Consider the following 6,623-nt stretch of genomic DNA (forward strand, 5'->3'; position numbering starts at 1 on the left):
AACCTGGATCTTCTGCATAGAGACTCTGCTGTGGGTCTTTACTAGAAGGTCAGTAAACTTCTGACACGGAGACTTTGCACACACGGTCTCTTTCTAGGGGTGGTGGGATGAGATACCTGTGGATCTTGGAGATGCCAGCAAATGTGACCTTGACAAAGTGCCTAGGGTGGCAGCACAGCCTCTGGCCTCAGCGTAGCAGTTGTCCATACTGGTCAACCTCAGCACCTTCATGAGCCCAGGGGCCCAGATGATGCTAGTGCTTCTGGGGGTATTAATGAGGCACACCAGCACAGAGACGCAGAGGCCTGTTACCTTGCAAGAGATGATGTGGGGCTTGCCAATCTTGATCCCCCAGTGGCCTCGCCACCCTGTATCTATGGAAATGTAGGCCAGCACCATGGCCCTGTGTCTGGCGACAGCTGCCTCCTTGAAGCACTTAACACCCAGACCAACATAGCTGTTGTAGTCCCTGATGGCGACAAATGCCTTGAACTTGGTCCACCGGCCAGTGCAGGTTAGCTTTTGCAGGGGCCTATTCTTCAAAACCCCGCCTTTGAGAGCTGCCTCCAGAGAAAGGTCAATGGGCTCAGACTCCTTGACAGGGAGAAGAGATAGAACTCCTCCAAGAACTTTGTCTCATGTCCTGATCAGGGGGCCCAGCTTAGTGATGAGGAGCCACTTCTTCCCCTTGGCCTTGCCTCAGCAAGCTCCTTGACCTTGACCTCTGCCCCGACCATGGCCATGACCTGGGCCAGGACGCTGTTGCTGCACCTCCGCATATAACACTCTGTAAGTGTTAGCTGATTTTCTTCTCGTCCACTCACATACTCACAAGCCTTTGCAGGCGATGATGACTTTTAGTAATGGCTTTTTATAATCAATTTGACAAAAATTAGATTTTTTTGTAATTCATGACAGAATTGGTACATAAGTAATGTGATGTCCCTCTCAGTATGTTGCATCAGAATGTCCCTGATGCTGCTTTGTCCCATACTTGGTGAGGTTAATTTGAAACACCTTAATTTTAATTTCTTTATTTGGTTAAGATGGTGTCAACCAGGTTTCTCTGTTGTAAAGTTACTACGTTTCCTCTTGTGAAATAAGAACAAATATGCTTCTGAGCACAGAGTGATTTGGGCTAAAATGAAACGAAAGGGTAAACAAACTACCCAGATAATTTAGGCAAATCACCCAATGTTTCATGAACCCTTTCCCTATATATCTTCCTGGCAGGAATAAGTCACGTCTTTCACCCAAGAGTTCTACAAGCCATGCTTTTACTAACTGAAATGTCTATTAGGGTCAGAGTTGTCAGGGAACATTCCAGTTAGTGCATATACCTTGAACCTGGATCTTTAGGAGTTAGCAGAAGGGAAAGAAAGATCAGGACACTAAGTGAGCGTGGAACAAAATTAGGAAAGGCTTATAGAAAGGAAGGAAGGAAGGACAACAAGAAAGCCAATCTAACTGGAGGATGTATGTTGGGAGGAAGTAGAAATTCAGGTTCAGTAGCGAGGTAGCGCCTGGGAGGCACCCGCGACACAGGGCTGAGTGCACAGATTTAGGGGTGAGACTACCTAAGTTTGCCTCCCGACTCTGCTCCTCACCACTTGTCTATTGTCGTTGTCCGGATTAAGGTGCAGGTGCTGGTAGAGAATGTGGCGCAGGGGTTGCTGCATTGTAACTATTCAGTGATTGTTGGCCAGTACTTCTATTATTATTGAATATCACACCAAGAAATTTAAATTTGAAGTGGTAGGAGATAAAGAGTCCCCAAAGCCTGGGAGAGTGAAATTCATTCAGTTATTCATTTATTCTCTTGCTCAAAAAATACTTATTGAGTTCCTCCTAAAGCTGAGGGCACAATGTTGTACGAGATAAAGTCTGTCCTTTGAAAGAGCTTGAAATACAGTTATGAAAATTAGACTGCCCAAGATGATTTGAAATACAAGACAGGGTGTGATAAGTGAAGGAGCGAGGTAACAGTACCACGTAGGGAGCTGACACTGTGGGGGGGCCTACTTGGTTTGCTTCTTTCCCCCCTTTATTTTTACAGCACAGTGGAAAAACATGAGTGACAGCATTTGACAGATTGGACATCTCAAGGTGGGAAATCTTGCTCTGAATGACTTCATCTCTCCATGTCTCTGTTTCCTTATTTGTGAAATGGAGATATTAATAGTATCTACCTCACAGGATTGTTTTGTGGCTAAAGCAAGACAAGATATGTAAAGCATCCAGGCTGGCAGCAGTCAGAGCCCAGTACATAGTTACATTACTGTCTTCCTTACCTTAGTTCTTCTGAGCTGCTGTGCTCTTCCCAAGTCGCCAGAGCAACAAACAAAACCCACGGAACCTGACCCTTCCTTCTGACTGAGTCAGCTGTCATTCATTTGGAAAGGATTTGCAGCAGCTGCTCCTTCTAGTTGTCAATATTTAGACCAATATCTTCACCGGACACTGTAGATAATCCTTGTGTTGTGGCCCGATCCCTGGGTGAGCAAGGGGTACTCCGTTTATTTCTTTCAGTTGCTGGTTCTCCCAATTTTGGAAAAAGAGAGAGAATGGCAAAGCCCCCTTTACTAGTCAACACTTTGAAAGTGTTGTAATCAGTTTGTAATCAACACGAGGGATTTTTAAAGCTAATACTACAACAAGCTAAGGTACGAAAGTTTCATTTGTCCAGATTCTAAAACTGAGTAATAATTCTGGCTACATGTTCTGGTCTGGTAGAAGCAACTGCTGAGAATGTGAGTCTTTAAACTTTCTTCACCTTTGGGGGAGCAAAGTGTTCACTCTTCATAGGAGAATGCGAGATTCCAGACCGTGACGGCACAGAGGGGCTGTCCAGCTCCTCAGAAGCTTTAAACTTCATTTAGCTGTGATGACAAATACGCAGTGTCACGGGGCCGCCTGTCAGACAGCAGGAAAGTTCAGGAAAGTGGAACCAAGAAGTTAAGAGATTATTTCATAATTAAAACAGAAGCAAGGGGAAGTGCACCAAGGGCTCAGCTGGAGTCTGCCTGGTGCTGGGGAAATGCCCTGGCTTGCCTGAGTCTTCTGCGGGCACTTTGTACACAGGCTGACTGCAGCAGGCCAGCTAGTAGGGGCATGGACTTAGCAGGTGCAGCATAAATTCTCTGAACCTCCACTTACTCACCTGTAAACAAAGAACGACAGTACCTATATCATGGGTGTTGGGAGGACTTTTCAGATAATGGGGATCAAGTGGTTAGAACAATGACAGGATTATAATAAGCACTCAGTAAATGGTAATTATTATTGTCATCATTGAGAAGTATCTGTGTTTTGGAGTACAAAAAAGGCAGAGCAACTCCTAAAAACACTTTTTAAAAAAACTCGAAGTTCAAAGAAGAAAAAAAAATTACCCCAGTTCTCCAATTGAAATGTAAAATTCCTTAACCCTTGGAGTGTGAGAAGGAAACAACAGCCCCTCCCCGCATATAGCTCTTCCTCTCTGACTCTTCTAGTGCTTATTTGATATTACACAAAGATACACATCTTGTATGTGTAAAAGCTGGAGTCTGTGTGTGCCATGCCTCTTAGAGGGGAGGGGCTTTAGGATGAGGCTGCTCAGTGCTTCTGCTCTGACACCTGTGAGTCCATGTCGTGGTCCACGTGGTCCTTTCCTAGACTGAGGAAAATGCCAGCTCCTCTAACCGGAGTCACTAGGTGTCTGCCTGTTTATAAATTTATAAAAACTGAGTGACTAGGAAGTATTATTTTATTATTTTATATTTGATTTGAAGAATATCTCGATGATACATTGCGAAAAATGAGTCTGGAATTTGTTTTTCAAAATTTATCTGAAATATATATATTTTTCCCCTGCAGAAGACAATAGTTTCAAAAGTAGTTGCTGTTTTATGTTTTAGAACATTTTCTTAAAAAAAAAAAAGCAATTCAAGTATCTTTAGCCCACAGGATTTTTATAGAAATTCCGCTTGTCAGGATTAAGAGTGGATGTGTTTAGGGGCTGGCCCCGTGGCCGAGTGGTTGAGTTTGCGCGCTCCGCGGCAGGCGGCCCAGTGTTTCGTTGGTTCGAATCCTGGGCGCGGACATGGCACTGCTCATCAAGCCACGCTGAGGCAGCGTCCCACGTGCCACAACTAGAAGGACCCACAACGAAGAATATACAACTATGTACCTGGGGGCTTTGGGGAGAAAAAGGAAAAAAATAAAATCTTTAAAAAAAAAAAAAAAGAGTGGATGTGTTTAATACTCACGCTTCAAACCCTGACCTGTGTCTACACTGCTTCCCTCTGGGCCATGCCCAGAATAAACATACTAGTCAGACCCCTTGTTAAACAAGAAATTATCGCTCAAATGTCAAAAGAATTACAAAATCCATCTTCTAGGGTTGCTCTGTTATTTGTTTTTATTTTGCACAGAGCTCATTAGAAGTATATATGTTCTCTGTTGCAAAGCAAAAGTGATCTCATCAAGTGGAGAAATTTTGTACAAGTTTTAGTGTGTTACAGTCTTTGACTACAGGAATTTGAGCATGTGCAATGCTGTTGTATGGGTCCTGGACAGTGTCAGAAGGATGATTGCTAAGCCAGTTTGCTTGTGTAACGTGGAATTATTCTTCTGCAGAGTTGACTTTTGTTCAGGGTAAGATAAGCCTTCGTGGTAAGATTTCTCCCAGAATATAGGTCCTTTGCCATAGTAACTGGACCTGGTCTCAATTTGATAATCTCTTTTTGGTGAGGAAGATTGGCCCTAAGCTAACCTCTGTTGCCAATCTTCCTTTGTTTGCTTGAGGAAGATTGTCCTTGAGCTAATATCTGTGCCAGTATTCCTCTATTTTGTATGTGGGACACCACCACAGCATGGCCTGAGGAGTGGTGTGTAGCTCCATGCCCAGGATCCAAACCCACGAATCCTGGGCTGCCGAAGCAGAGCATGTGAACTTAGCCACTATGCCACTGGGCCAGCCCCTCAATTCGACAATTTTTTAAGCTTTATTTGAGTAGGTAAGTTTGACATAATTTCCACTGAAACCTGAACATCATGACAGAATGTGTCTGCTACAGCCCCTTCCTAAATTGGGAGGATTGTTTCTGTAGGGTACACTTCTTGAGTGATCGGCATCTTAATCAAAGGGAAAATATTTCATAAAATTAATCTATAGTTACAAGTTTTAATATTGTTGAGTGTCAGCTTCTGGACTGAAAGTATGTGGACCATGAATTACACTTGTAATTCAAGAGCATCATTTATTTGTTTATTTTAAATGAACCATCCTGCACTTACTCTGTCTGCCGGGAACTCCTTCAACTTCCCATGTCCCCTCAAATCTGTCTGCATGCCCACCCATTCTTCCTTTCACTCTAAGAGAAAGAGGCATCTGTTCTCCTGTTCAAGAAATCATCAACTTTTCTCCTTCCGTGTTTACTTCTCTGCCGGGCCCCACCCCCCTTACGCCAGGCACACATATACACGTAAACATACACACGCTTCCAACAACAGAGCGTGATGCCATTTTATTAACTGGCAAAGAAGTGCAGTGCTTTGTGGAAACAGATAGGAGTGCCCCAATCTGCGCCCACAGGAAATTTCTCCCACAGTTTATATTAGAATTTTTATAGATTCATTTTTTTATATAAATCTTCAATCTCTATGAAACTTATTGATAATGATACATTTTCTCCCCCACAGGACTCACCATTTTTTCCCAGCACCATTTATTGAATAATCCATCTTTTCTACTGATTTAAAATGCCACCCCTATCTTTGCATTCCCTTATATATTTGGATCTATTTCTAGACTTTCTGTTCCATTCATCTGCTTGTCCATCCATCCATTCATTCAGCAAATATTTGTTGGGAGTCTTATACTTGCCTGCATGCCAGACACTCTTCCAGGTGCTATAGTCAAAATTGAATAAAACATGTTTCTTAGCCCTGTGGAGCTTGAGTGTGGAAGCAGACAGTAAACAAATAAATATAAATCAGGGGCTAACAGTACAATGGAGATAAGTCCTGTGTCTGTTCATGAGCTAATTATTCACTGTTTTAATTATTCTGAACCTTGATCTTGAAAAGGAGATGGGAGGGCAGAGAGGGGAAGACAGACGGAGGGAGGTGGGGAGAGAGAGATGGAGAGTATACTAAATAAAGAGATGCTATGGAAGGCTGAGTGGGCTCTATCTACTCTATCGAATACCATCTGCAGAACCCTGGGCAAGGTGCTTATCCCAGATGTCAGAGTTCTCAACTGTGAAAGAGGGACACTGCAGAGGATTGTTGTGAAGCTAAATGAAATATTAGTAAACCACCTGGTTAAATGGTTAGTAAACATTTTCTTCTTAACCATCACACATTTTGACTAGCTAAAGCCTCCTACCATTCAACTGCCTCTCTTTCAAAGTGGAATTTTCAGAACAGCGGGCCTGGGTTGAGGCTGGGGCTTGGAAACGTTGAGTGGATGAGGAAGACTTCATTGCTTTGGGGAAAATGTGAAAAAAACAGCTCAGCCCTCCCTCAAAATCCAGGCCCAGGCCTTCCTGGGTCCTGGTTCTTATAGTAGAAGAAAGAACGAAATAAATGCGAAGGACTTTGGTGCCAGCTGCTGGCACAGAGAAAGGATGGATAAAGAA

The 6,623-nt window shown here is 43.3% G+C and overlaps 1 pseudogene; it reads right to left on the reverse strand.

Moving 5' to 3' along the window:
* Nucleotides 1-49: 49 nt before the first annotated feature.
* Nucleotides 50-1,679, reverse strand: LOC138924521 (small ribosomal subunit protein uS5 pseudogene; annotated as a pseudogene).
* Nucleotides 1,680-6,623: the final 4,944 nt, after the last annotated feature.

Source organism: Equus caballus, chromosome 6, assembly GCF_041296265.1.
Source record: "Equus caballus isolate H_3958 breed thoroughbred chromosome 6, TB-T2T, whole genome shotgun sequence".
Classification (NCBI taxonomy): domain Eukaryota; kingdom Metazoa; phylum Chordata; class Mammalia; order Perissodactyla; family Equidae; genus Equus; species Equus caballus.